Source organism: Arachis ipaensis, chromosome B05 (genome assembly GCF_000816755.2).
Source record: "Arachis ipaensis cultivar K30076 chromosome B05, Araip1.1, whole genome shotgun sequence".
NCBI classification, from domain to species: domain Eukaryota; kingdom Viridiplantae; phylum Streptophyta; class Magnoliopsida; order Fabales; family Fabaceae; genus Arachis; species Arachis ipaensis.
Genome location: NC_029789.2, coordinates 76,325,220 through 76,339,050, shown reverse-complemented (window position 1 = coordinate 76,339,050; position 13,831 = coordinate 76,325,220). Strand labels below are relative to the sequence as shown.

General features: G+C 35.2%; 1 pseudogene; it reads left to right on the top strand.

Moving 5' to 3' along the window:
• LOC110272044 lies at nt 3,786–5,058 on the top strand (annotated as a pseudogene).

Below are 13,831 nucleotides of genomic sequence, written 5' to 3'. Positions count from 1 at the left end.
ATATTTCACCCTTTCAGTGACACAGGTTCGAAGACTCCGTTTGAAACTGCAGGTGAATATAGAATTTATTTATAAGTTAAGTTTATGAGTTAAGTTTCTTTCATAGCTGTTGTCCCCTGAGATTTTATTTTACATAAAGGGGTAGGTTTAGAATATTGTATTTGAGTTTCATTCGGTTTCTTTTGTATAAGACTTATTATTAATAATATTTATGTGATTATTATTTGTTGGAAATCTTTGAACCATGACTTTAATGAATGGAAACAAAATTTTCTGGCATTTTCTACTAAAATAGAAATGCGATATCGAACTAAAAGCTCAATATTAGATAGTTAATAAGGAAAATAGGTCAGTAACGCCTTACTTTTGGTACGATCATGACGTACTGGAAGTTGGATCGTTACGGCCCCCATGGAAGGCAGCGAAGCAACGCTATTATATGTTTACCAAAGTGCGAAGAAGCTCCTCCTGAATATGCGCGACGGCGTGGAACCCCTCGAGCGCCTCGACTACTCCGCCTCCTCCAATCTCTCCCTCTCCCTCTCCAACTACATCTCTCAGATCCAATCCCTATGCGTCCAGATGGATCGATTCTAGCACTCCATCGCCACCAAATCTCAATGCGATCTCTGGAAAAGGTTCATTCCAAAGCATCCTCCTCCTTCGCCCTTTTTTAACCTATTCTGCATAAGTTCTAATAAAAAATTTTGTTCTGCAACACACTAGTTATTAGGCCATGATTGTTCTGAAATAAACAAAGTATCTGCAATGGATGAAATAAATTGCCTTTTGGTTGAGAGGTAAAAGTTTAATTCCTTTTGGTTGAGAAAGTAAAAGTTTAATTCCCTTTGGTTGTGATAAACCCCTTTTAGGGTTTTTCTTGTGCTTAATTTAGGGGATTTTATCACATTTTCTCACATTTATCCAAGGAAATAGCATGGTTTCATGATTGTCTCCTAATTTGTGCTTAAGTGTTAAAACATGCTTTTTAGTCCCTTAATTGCTAATTTTGATTCACCTTTGATTCCACTAGATGCCTTGATATGTTTGCTGGTGAATCTAGATTGGAAAGGCTAGGAATGGATCAAAGGAATGGAAAGGAAAAGCATGCAAGTGGAGAACTCATGAAGAAACAAGGATTTGGGATGCTGAGATCGACGCACACGTGTGGAAAGTGACGTCACAAGGCGATGCATACGCATGACATACGCATACACATGGATAGCAATTTGTCAAGCGACGCGTACGCGTGACCCACGCGCACGCGTCGGTGCTCGCACGTGACCCACTTAAAGTGAATCTGCTGGGGGCAATTTCTGGGCTTCCCAGGCACAAATCCAACTCATCTCTGATGCTATTTAACTCAAGGATTGAAAGGGAATCAACACATGAGATCACATTAGTTTAGTTTAGTTTAGTTTAGTTTAGTTTTGGAGGGAAAGTTAGTTTCTAGAGAGAGAAGCTCTCTTTTCTCTCTAGAACTTGGTTAGAGGTAGATTAGGATTTCTTAGATCTAGGTTAATTTCATGCTTTGATTTACTTTTCCTTTTGTAATTCTTGTTCTTCTACATCTCCTCTCCCTAGTTTAGCATTTAATTCTTGTAATTCTATACTTTAATGTTGTTGCACTTTTGTTCTTCCATTTTCCTTTAATGCAATTTCATGTTTCATGTTCTTTTATTGCTTAATTGAAATATTGTTTTTAATTTCCTTGTAATTGATAGTTGTAGATTTACTTTCCTTGCAATTTGATTTTACTTTCCTTTTATACCTTCCAAGTGTTTGACAAAATGCTTGGAAGGATGTTAGAGTAGAATTTTATGTTCTTCGCTTGGGAAGGTAACTTAGGAATTCTTGAGTTACTAATGTCCAAGTGATTGATAGTTGGTAGCCATTGACTCTAGCTCTCATTAATTCAAATAATGAATAGCTAGGACTTATGGACTTGGATTGATATAGCTCATTTGACTTTCCTTTACTTGTTAGAGGATGATTTAATGTGATTAATCCTTACAATTATCATATTGTGGTTAGTGATAAGGATAGAGATCCTTGACCACCAAACCTTGCGAAGACCTTTTTATCATTTGAATTTCATTGCAATTTACTTTTCTTGTTTCTTATCCAAAACCCCAAAATATACCTCATAGCCAATAACAAGAACACTTTATTGCAATTCCTAGGGAGAACGACCCAAGGTTTGAATACTTCAGTTATTTTTATAGGGGTTTGTTACTTGTGACAACCAAATTTTTGTATGAAAGGATTATTGTTGGTTTAGAAACTATACTTGCAACAAGAATTTATTGTGAAATTCTAAACCATCAAAAATCCAATCATCAGGTAGAAAACTAGGTTCTGTTTGTTAGGAGAAAGAAGGGATTGAGGGAGGTATGCTAGCTTTTCCTACAAATGAATGAATGGATTGTATAGTGACTATTCTGTAGATGCTCACCACTTCATCCACTTATGGTAACATCCTTATGATTTTGCAAAGAAAAGCATAGCCTTGAGGAAAACTAAGTCTTAAATTTTTACAAACAGTTCTGTAAGTTTAAGTTACTATTTCTATACTTCAAAATGCATTCATTTTAATACATTTTCCATCAAGTCCTGTTTCTAATCTACATAATTTTGACATAGATGCTGCAGTTGAAAGCTTTAAAAATGCACTGGTCTTAGAGCCAAATGATGGTAAGTTGTGATTTTGTATAAAGCCTTAGTTAGACAAGAACTACTAGTGTACTTATATAGGTGGACATTTAATTTTGTTACTTACAGCTGGGATTAAGAAGGAACTTGCTGCTGCCAGGAAGAAGGTGAGTGTATATCTAAGTTGAGCAAGCATGAAGGTGCATTATAAGCGTATTGCAAATTTAACTCATTATATTATGTTGTAAGTTGCTGATAGGCGTGACCAGAAGAAAAAGGCATATAGCAAGATGTTTCAATAAGCATTTTCGGTAGGCTAAGCAAGGTAACACTCAAATAAACTTTTAGGGATATGAATTACCTTGAACCTAAAAGATAATTTAATGTAAAGATATTCAATTTGCATGTTACCTAAACTTCAAAAGTAATTCATGTGAAGCACTGAGATCTACTTGTTTTCCTTTTTCATTTTCAATACTTTAGGGCGGAATTGAGAAAAACCATCTTCGTATTGTTCACTCAGTTTAAGAGCTATGAGGTTCAATTCAGTTTTGAGCTATGAGTTGCATGTGAACTAGTTCTATGTTCTATCCTCTTTAGCTTTCTTCTCCCACTTCAGTCAAAAATTTTGTGAAATTTATTGTGATTTACTGATTTTGTTTAAAATTTATATTTACTTTTTCTTGTTTGTTTGAAAAATATTATTATATTTAAGATAGATAATAGGTGATTAATTTATCATTAATTTGTTGTTGTTCAAATTTTTATGATCAATAAAAGTAAATGGTAAAAATATAAATTCACCATTACAGAATATTTGAGTTATTCTTTTCTTCTTTCTCAATTATCTTTACTTTCACTTATAATTCTCTTAATATTTCATGCAAATCCCGAATTTTAATAATTTTATTTCAGTACCATGTCACCATCAAAGCACCATGGCTGCTACATTGTATTTAAAGTAAGATTATGAACTATAAATCTAGATTTCATTCACTTTTTCTTCTTGTTTCGTGTCCTACTCTTTAGTTTTCCCAATTGTTCAAGTATATGGCCTATGTGATCATTGTTTATGAGACTTACTGTTTGTGATTAATTTGGCATGTTATCTTTTTATCTTTTTAGCTTTTGCGATGTGTTTAACGGTTCAGAAAATAATAGATAATAAAAGATACCTTGAAAATGTTGGTGATGTTGATCTACACCTACTCGAGCGAATTTTGCCACACTACACAGTTGATCAGTTGATGCGTGTGGAGAAGTGAAGTAAGTTATGTTTCTCGCTTTTGTCAACTATGTATGGAGCTATCACCAGGTGAAATGGTTTGCCTAATTTGCCCAATATGCTATGCAGTGAGCTGATTTGAGTCCAGTGACTGATAAGTTATGGAAAGGATTCTTTGAAAAGCAGTACAGGTCAAAAATTGCACCAAGAAAGTAATGAGGAGGATGAGAGAAAAGAAAGTGTCATTTAAATGGAAGCAGTTGTACGAGGTGAATTTTTTACTTGGCCATTCTTTGCTTTCTTTGTCATAATTCTTTTTGGTTCGACTTGGTTATATTTTGGATGAATGGGGTGTATTCAATAAAAATTGTTAGTTGCACTCACCATGTTAACTCTCTGCAGGGAAAACAGAAAGAAATAGCCGAGGCTGAGAAGGAAGTATCTAATCAAATTAGGAATCTGTACAAGAAAGAATATGCAAGTATGTTCCTAGTGTGTGCATTATTAGCTATTTGTTTTAGTTTTTCTTTCCTTTCCCGCTTTGCTGAACGTGAATATCCTTTTGTCTACCTAATTTGAATCTTCCTCAACCTTTTAACATACATGTTTGTTTTATCCAAACAAAATGCTAATATAACTTGATAAACATACATGTTAACTGTTAGCTTGATGAACAATGTATTGGAATCCTATAGAAAAATAGAGTAGGCAAGTACGGCTGTGCACTAAAACTCCACTTTCGAGTAAAAAAAGATTCTGGGGAGGTAACTAGTTCACTCTACTACTCTTCTTTATATTTTATTTATGTTTCATCAGGTTGGACCTTTAGTTGTTTAATCTTTGAGGATCTGTTGTAGATGGACCAGGTTACAATGTGTCAAATTTGAAGAGCAACATAATGAAGAAGTCAAAGATAGAATTTCTAAAGAGGTAACTTATAATGCTAGATAGAAGTAGGGGCCTTAAGGTTTATAATAATTTCTTTTCATCATATCAATGATCATATGTTGGGCAAAATAAATTAGTAATATAATTATGGTTGTTTTGTTGTATAATTTTATTTTATAAATATTGACCCATTTGTCTTTTCTAATTTTACAATCATGAGATGAAAAATCTTGCAGTGATGAAGAAGAATACTTTCCAGAAGACTAGTAGGTATATATGACAGCAACTTTTTGGTTAGAAACTATTTCTTCAATACCTCTTTTATTTCATCTGGTTTTGGTGGCATTTAGTTTTCTCATTAATATATATAAAGATAATTTATTGAAATAAGTGCTATAATTTTACATTTTCTTGTGGTATCTTTTTTAATATTTCAGAATAAGTACAAGAAGGCCAAGTCAATTGCTCTTCCCTCTCGTGTATGAGACTATTATACTGATTTAAATCTTTTTATTGGTTACTCTTGTTTGATTGGTGGTGGTAAGCTATATTATTTTAGAGTTTTATGGAAATTTCAATATACATATCACTGAGGTTTTTTTCATTGAAGTCACCTATCAAAGAATGGTAGTTGTTCCAGCATTTACCATGTGATGTAATTTTATGGATTTTCTCTTCTTTTCCTGAACAAATTGTCATGCTCTTTTCTTATTGAAGTTAGCTTTTCATATGATCTTGATTCAGATTCAGGTGGGAATCCTAAAACCTGTTCTCAAAGAGTTTGAAAAAGTGAATAGAAAATAGAAAATTTATTTTTGAAAGCGGCAAGCAACTGTTTCGTTCCTACACGCTATTTCCAAATATAATCATATTTGACTTAGTCTATGTATGTATGAGTAATTTATGACATTTTTATTTTGAGTCTTAATTTAGGCATATCTGAATCATGATGCTTAAACTGTGGAAGAAAAAGCTGATTGAATGAAAACTGATTATTTTAATTTGAATGTAGGAGATGGGTCGGAATAATGAAAGTTGGAGTGTCAAAGTAAGAAACAAAGATATTGGAGCAAGCTCTAGGGATGAAACTCACATAAGAGACCAAGAAACTAAATCTGGCTTGCTTTAAAGCTAATTACCAAAGGAGGAAACTTTTGGCCTCCAAATCTTATTCATCACTTAGCTAAGTTACTTGTATTCATATTCTAAGTAGTAAAAATAGCACTTATTAGATGGTTTAAATACATTATTAGATATTAACATAGTTTAGGGAACTGGATGGTAGATTTGATTGATTATTGCATATTGCAATGCTTGTATCTTGGTTAGTCTAGTAAGACAAGTTTTTGTATAGTAGTTATTACTTTTGATTTTCAATACAAAAAAATCATATATTATGTTTAGTACTTTGTTTATGAGTTATATAATATTTCGTTTCTGGATTATGATTTTTTGCAATTGTGAAATTTTAATAAAAAAATTATTTGTTTAACGCGATAAAAACGACGGCAAAAACTACCTTTTTAAACAATAAAAAATGTCACTTTAACCAACCAATGCCAAGGTAAAAATGGCGGTTCAAAAACATCATTTTAACCAACCAAAAATGCCGTTTTAACCAAGTAAAAATGGCAGTTTCAAATGTTGTTTTAACCAATAAAAATGCAAATGTCAGGGTAAAAATGGCGGTTCAAAACACCATTTTAACCCGGTAAAAACGGCGGTTTCAAATGCCATTTAAGCCAACTAAAATGGCACTCTATCAAGGTAAAAATGGCGGTACAAAAATGCCATTTTAACCAACCAAAAATGCCGTTTTTATCCTGAAAATAACGGCGGTTTGAACTGCCGTTTTAACCAACCAGAAAATGCCATTTCATTTGGAAATAATGGCAGTTCAAACCGCCGTTTTAACCTATCTGAAAACCACCATTTTAACCTAGGAAATTGTGGCGGTTTTTTGAAAACGGCCGTAATATCCAGAATGTCGCCCAGAATTATATCGCTTTCTAAAACCGCCGTTCTTGAGACCAACTGAGCACATCTCTAGGGGAGTGATAAACCCCAATTTTATCATTTATCTTGTGCTTATTTTAGGGGATTTTATCACCTTTTCCCATATTTATTCAATTAAATAGCATGGTTTTTCAATTCTCCGTTAAATTAAATGTAAAAACATATTTTTTTAGGCCCTTAAATTAGTGATTTTAATTCACTTTAATTCCATTCGATGCCTTGATGTGTTTATTGAGTGATTTCAGGTTCATAAGGCAAGTATTGGATGGAAAAAATGAAGAGAAAAGCATACAAAGTGTAGAATACATGAGAAAACAAGGATTTGGAATTCATCAACCCACGCGCCCGCGCAGCAGACGCGCACACGTGGAAAGTGAAGTTGCATGGCGACGCATACGTGTACATGACGCGTACGCGTGGATAGGAATTTTGCCAAGCGACGCACACGCGTGACCTACGCATACGCGTCGATTCTCTCACGTGACTCACTTAAGGGAAAAACAGTGGGGGTGATTTCTGAGCTGCCCAGGCCCAATTCCAACTTGTTTCTGATGGTATTTGATGCGGAATTAAAGATTGAGCAAGGGGGAGCACTTAATTAGTCAACATGAGCCTTTACTTAGTTTTCTAGAGAGAGAAGCTCCCTCTTCTCTCTAGAATTAGGTTACCATTAGGTTAATTTCTCTTAGATCTAAGTCCAATTTCATGTTTTCATCTTGTTTCCTTTACAATTTCTTGTTTCTACACCATGGTTCTCTTAGTTGGTAGTGTTAATTTCTCTTTTTGCTCTCTTTTATGATAATGAACTCCTGTTGGATTTGGTTACATTTAATGAAATTTGATATTTGAGGTTCCTTTGTTGTTGAATTGGGTTGTTGATCTTACTTTCCTTACAATTTGTAGTTGGTAGATTTATATTTCTTGCACTTTTATTATGCTTTCCTTTTATGCGTTCCAAGTGTTTGACAAAATGATTGGTTGGATGTTAGAGTAGAATTTGAGCATTCTTGGCTTGGAAAGAGTAATTGGGTAATATTGAGTCATGAGTACCCAACTCATGTTCATGATCTAGAGTTGTCAACTAATATTGTTTCCAGTGACGCTAATCTCTTGCTAATTCAATTAGTAAGTGACTAGGACTTTTGGATTGAGATCAGCTAGTCTTATTAGACTTTCTTCGAGTGTGAGGATAACATGATACCTTCCTCCATCATCGGGGATGACGTAATAAGATAAATTCTTGTTTAGTATCGTGATATGATTAACTAATCTTGTTTGACTTTCTCCCTATGTGAAGATGACATGATACCTTCTTCCATTTGATGGATTTGACTAAATAAGATGAATTAATCATTGCATGACTAGAATAGAAAGCCTATATTCTCAATTCTTGCCATGAATGTCTCTCTTTATTAATTGTCTCTTTTTATTACTTGCTTTCTTTAGTCACTCGCTTGATTTACTTTTCTTGTCATTTAGTTTATTGCCCTTTTTAAAAATCAAACCCCTTGTTCTTTCATAGCCAATAATTGACCACTTCATTGTAATTCCTTGTGAGATGTCCCGGAGTCTAAATACTTCGGTTAATTTTCATTGGGGTTTGTACTTGTGACAACTCAAATTTTTGATGTCAGAATTGTTTGTTGGTTTGGAGCTATGCTTACAACGAAGTTCTTATTCCTATAAGAGAAATTCTAAACCGACACGACAATTACCCATTTTCAATGGTGCTATGTTATTGGCTATTGTATATATTGTGAATAGCTTGATTTTTGGTTTGTTTGATGGTTTTTGCTAGTTGTAGGACTTTAGCTTTCTTTATTTCTTGTTAGCTTTTGTTTTTTATTCTCTCTTTCACTATGAATTCTCACCCCTTTGGCCATGAGTTTGGTTCAAAATATGTTGTAGAAAATGGAAGCTTCAATGAGGATGTGCATCAAGGATTTGGAAATCAAAGGTGGGAGGAGTCCCAAGCTTATGAACAGCCTTCTTGGCAACAACCCCCTCCCAAACTAAGTTTGACAAGAGTGCTTGGGGATATGACTACTCTCCTCATGGAGATGCGCAAGGACCAAAAGGCATTTTATTTCATCCGATCCATTCAAGCACCACCCCAACATGACTACTCTTTGGATTCTTATGGGTATACTCCTAATCCTAATGCATACCAATCTAATGTATGTGATGACCCTTATTGTGATTGTCAACCACAACCACCATATACATATAACCCCTTTCCCCAACATAGTTTTGAACCACCACACTCACAAGCATCATACCACCAATCACCTCCATATACCCCCAATCCATATCCACCATTCCAATACTAATACTCCCAAGAACCACAAATTCCATATACACCACCTTAAGACTTTCACCAACATGAACTACCATCCCACTACAATGCCTTTCTCTCAAACAATGAACCTTCTCTTCCACCACCGCCCCCTGATGAAGCCCTCACACAAGAACTAAGAGATCTTGAATCTCATATCCTAAGACAACAAGAAGGGACGAAAAAGGAGTTTAAGGAGCTAGAAGCCAAGATGGCTATCGTAGTAGAAGCCGTGAGTCACATAGCCTCCCACCTAAGCTCAAACATCCCAAGTACTCCCATTGTTGAATGTGGAGAAGCAATCAAGGAGCATAGTGATGGAGTGAATTTGGAGCTCCAAGATGAGGAAGAGAAGTTGAAGCAAGAAGTGCAACAAGAGGAGAAGGTAGAGATTATCGAACAAAAGGAAGTAGTGGTTGGGTACTTAGGATATGTTAAGTACATAGAGGAATCTCAAGTTGAAGAGCCTTCTTTCACGGAGTTTAGAAGGGAAGTTAAGGAGGAGAGTGATGTTAAGGAATTAGATAGAGAGTTGAGGGAAATTGATCAAGAAGTGGATTCCATCATTAGTGATTTTTTGTCCACATTGATCAATCCCCTTGATGATTTTGTTGAGCCTTCTTCCATTGGACTAGAAAGAAATGTTGAGGAGGATGTGCAACCTCCAAAGCATATTGTGAGTGAAGAATTGGAAGAAGTGTTTCAAGCAAGAAGCTCTCATATACATGTTGATTCCACATCAACATATAATCCTTTTAATCTTGATGAGTCCTTCCCCGTGATGCTTAGAATTGATGTTGAGGTAGACTTCACTAAACCTCCTATTTATGATTTGAGTGACAAGGAAGAGATAGAAGAAGTTGGTGAGCAAGGAATTGAAATTGAAGAAGCTTTGACGTTAGGATTTTTACCAATAAAGAGATTCATAGAAATAGTTGCGTTGTAGATATAGTCTCTAAACCGACAAAAATCCCTTCGTACAAATGTTTTGGGTGTCACAAGTAACAAACCCCTTTAGAAATTGTTGACCGAGTATTCAAACCTCGGGTCGTCTTCTCAAGGAACTGCAAGGAAGTATGTTCTTATTATTGGCTATAAAGGTTGTAATCGGGGTTTAGAAGATGAGAAGCAAGTAATTTAAATGACAAGTAAAGTAAATGGCAATTAAAATAAATAAATACTGTAAAGCAGACTTTAGGCAAGGTAAGAGAAGTTGGAGGTCCAACGTAGTTATCTCTCTCAACTATAATGAAAGTTGAATCTAAATTCCACTTGGTCAACCTTTACTAGGGCAAAGGAAAGTCAGGGGACTAATTAAATTGACCTTTGAATCCTATTTATTTCCTAGGAAAAGGTTGGGATTACTTAAGTTCAGCTCAACTAGCAAGATAACGATTATCAGTTATGTTGAGTTTAATAACTGTTGAGTTACTGAATTCTTAACCAGGACCAAAAGGGAAAGAAGTAAAATTGCTGGAATAATAAAAATGTCCTTAGATGGGAAGCAATGGTAACTTAAATCAAAGAGAACAATCATAAACTGAAAATACCTCAATTATCATTAATTCAAATAACAGTCTGTAACATGGAAGAAATTCATAAATTCACTGATCAATTCAAGTGCTGGAATAAATAAAAGTAAAAGGAAGCTAAAACAAAGAAACGTAAAACCTGGATTGAGAGTCACTCTTAAAACAATAAGAAATCCTAAATCCTAAGAGAGAGAGAGGAGAAGATCTCCCTCTCAACTAAATCTAAATCATTGAAAAATAAAATATGCGAGCTCTCCTTTTGAATGGGTGCATTCCCACACTTTATAACCTCTGGTCTATGCTGTCTGTACTTGATCTGGGCCAAAAAGGGCTTCAAAATTTGCTGGGGGCGTATTCTGTAAATTCTGATACGAGGCCTCTGTCACGTGTCCGCATGGGTCACGCGGTCGCGTCATTCGGAGCTTTTCCTTGCCACGCGGTCGCGTCATTCATGTGACCGCGTCATGTGCGTTCTGCTTAAGGCGCGCGGTCGCGTCAGTCATGCGGTCACGTCGCTGCATCTTTGCTTCTGGCACGCGATCGCGTCATCCATGCGATCGCGTGGATACCAGTTTCCTTAAAGCTCCTTTTTGCTTTCTCCTTTCAGTTTAGTGTGTTTCCTTTTCCATCCTTTAAGTCATTCTGCCTTAGAAAATCTGAAACTACTCAACACACTAATCACGGCATCGAATGGAAATAAAGGTAATTAAATTAATTAATTTTAAAGCTTAGAAAACATGTTTTTCATTTACATCACATAATAAGGAAGGGAAAGTAAAACCATGCAATTAATGTGAATAAGTAGGTGAAGGATTGTATAAATCACTCAAATTAAGCACAAAAGAACTCATGAAATATGGGTTTATCAACCTCCCCGCACTTAAACACTAGCATGTCCTCATGCTAAATCCAAGGTAAATAATTAAGGTTAAAGTGATGGAATGTCATGCAATGCAACCTAATTTAAATGCAACTACCTAAATGAATGATGCATCATGCAACTCTTATCTTATTCACTCAAATATAAGGCTTACATGTAGTTAAGTTAGTTCATATTCTCAAGGAGTCATGTATATATATATATATATATATATAGCTAACCCTTAAATAATAAAGCATTTTAGCAAATGAGATGGGAAAGAAAACATTGTACAAACTTGCAAAACAATTATTAGATTTAAGCATTGATATATGTTGATGAGTTATTGAACCCTCACTGGATTTTGTGTTTACTCTCTAGTCACTCAGTGTTTATTGGGTTTATTCACTCTATTTTTCTTTTTATTCTTACTTTCTATAGCTTTATTCTTCATCTAACCAATCAACAATTATAGAATATAGTCATACCAAAAAGTCATGAGGTCTTTAATTAAGGTTGTAATGGAGCCAAGGTAAAGGTAAGGATTTATGTATAGGGTCAAGTGAGCTAATAAGTGAATCCTTAATTAGACTAAGATCTCACCTAACATACATATTTAGTAAAACAAAATCTCTTTACCTATTTTCCCATATTATCCCACTTATTGTTACATACTCATGTTTCACTTTCTATTTATTTTATTTTATTTTTTTTATTTTTTTTTATTCCAAGGCACATGGCAATTAAATCACTTTGATTTTCTCATGAGCATGCTTCCCAAATTTATTTTATTTCTTTTAACTTCTCTACCTTTTGTTTCTATCATCCATGTTCCCAAAAGGTTCCCCACATTTAACTCTATTCATGATTTTCTATCTTAAGCTAACCAAGGATTCACTTGGGATTTTCTTTTGTTTTTCTGCTTAAGGCTAGTAATTTGGCTAAATAGAATAAAGGGGTTTTAAAAGTCTCAAGGGGACTAACAAGGTTGATGTAAAAGGTAGGCTAATTTGGGGTAAGTGAGCTGAAATCAATTGATGGCCTCAATCATTCTCTTGGTATGTATCTACATTCTATATTCTATAATTGGACATATAGATTAAAGCAAAGTAAAGAACATCAGAATAAAAAGAAATGAAACACACAGAAATAAAATTATGGTTTGAATGCAACCATACAATTAAGCTCAAGACTCACAGGTTGTGTGTTCTCTAACTCAAGCATCATATATCATTTATATTTTGTATGCAGGTTTAGTTAAAAATTCCCATTATTCTCATAAAAAATTTATTTAGGGTAGCTTTTAAAGTTTTAATGTTCCTCCTTGATAAAATGTTGTCAGCTTAACTACATCATGTAATGCTATATATAAGGTTTTTGGATTTAAATCTGATATATTCAATTTCCTAGCTTACTTCCTTTTTATACTTTTCTATTTAAACTATACTATCTTATGCTAAAAAGGGTAAACTATACTAATTAATCCACTAATAAATCAGAATTACAAACTAAACTAAATAACTAAAATAAACTAAATGGCTAAAATATGAACTAAAGATGCAAAATGCAGAAAATAGAGTAAAAATACATAAAAGCAATGTATAAGTACTCGGAAAATAACAGTAAAAGAAAAAGAGAAAAATACAAAAAAATATGGTGCAGCAGTGGAGGAAGAGGGTCCAGCAGACGGTGGGGCTGACTCATCAGTAGCAGTGAATGGTGGTGGTCTGTGGCCCAAGGCTAAGAAGTTCCGGCTGTGCGGAATGATCTTCCAGCAATCCGCCGCTGGTGGTCTCTCATCGGCAGCCTCCCATGGCACGTCAGCTCGACGGCCAAGCTGTGTAACTAGATATGGAAAAGGGAGGGTGCCTCAGACGTGGACCCTGGCCATATAGTGCCGAATGAAACGTGGCAGATAAAGGTCCTTAACCTCCAGCACACACCAAAAGAGGGTGACCATAGCAGCCGGGATCTCCGTCTCGTGAGTACTCGGCATCACATAATTACTCAAGATCTGATGCCATAACCGAGCCTCATCGTTTAAGTATGCTCTCTTAATCCCTTTAGGCATGGTAGTGTCCTGACCCATCTCCCAAGGGACTATCGGGTCGAGAGCTATCCGTGCCTTCACGGTATCCCAATCAAACTGCATCTGACGCATGTCCTCCTCAGCCTTTGAATAAACATCAGGCTGATCGGACTTGGCTGGGAGCCGGAGAATGTCCTCTAAGGCCTCTTCAGTGACCAGAATTTGTTTTCCTCTCAGGTTCACTGCATCTAGGGTAGTGAGATAGTAGTTGCAGTAGAATTCTCGTACCCAAGAT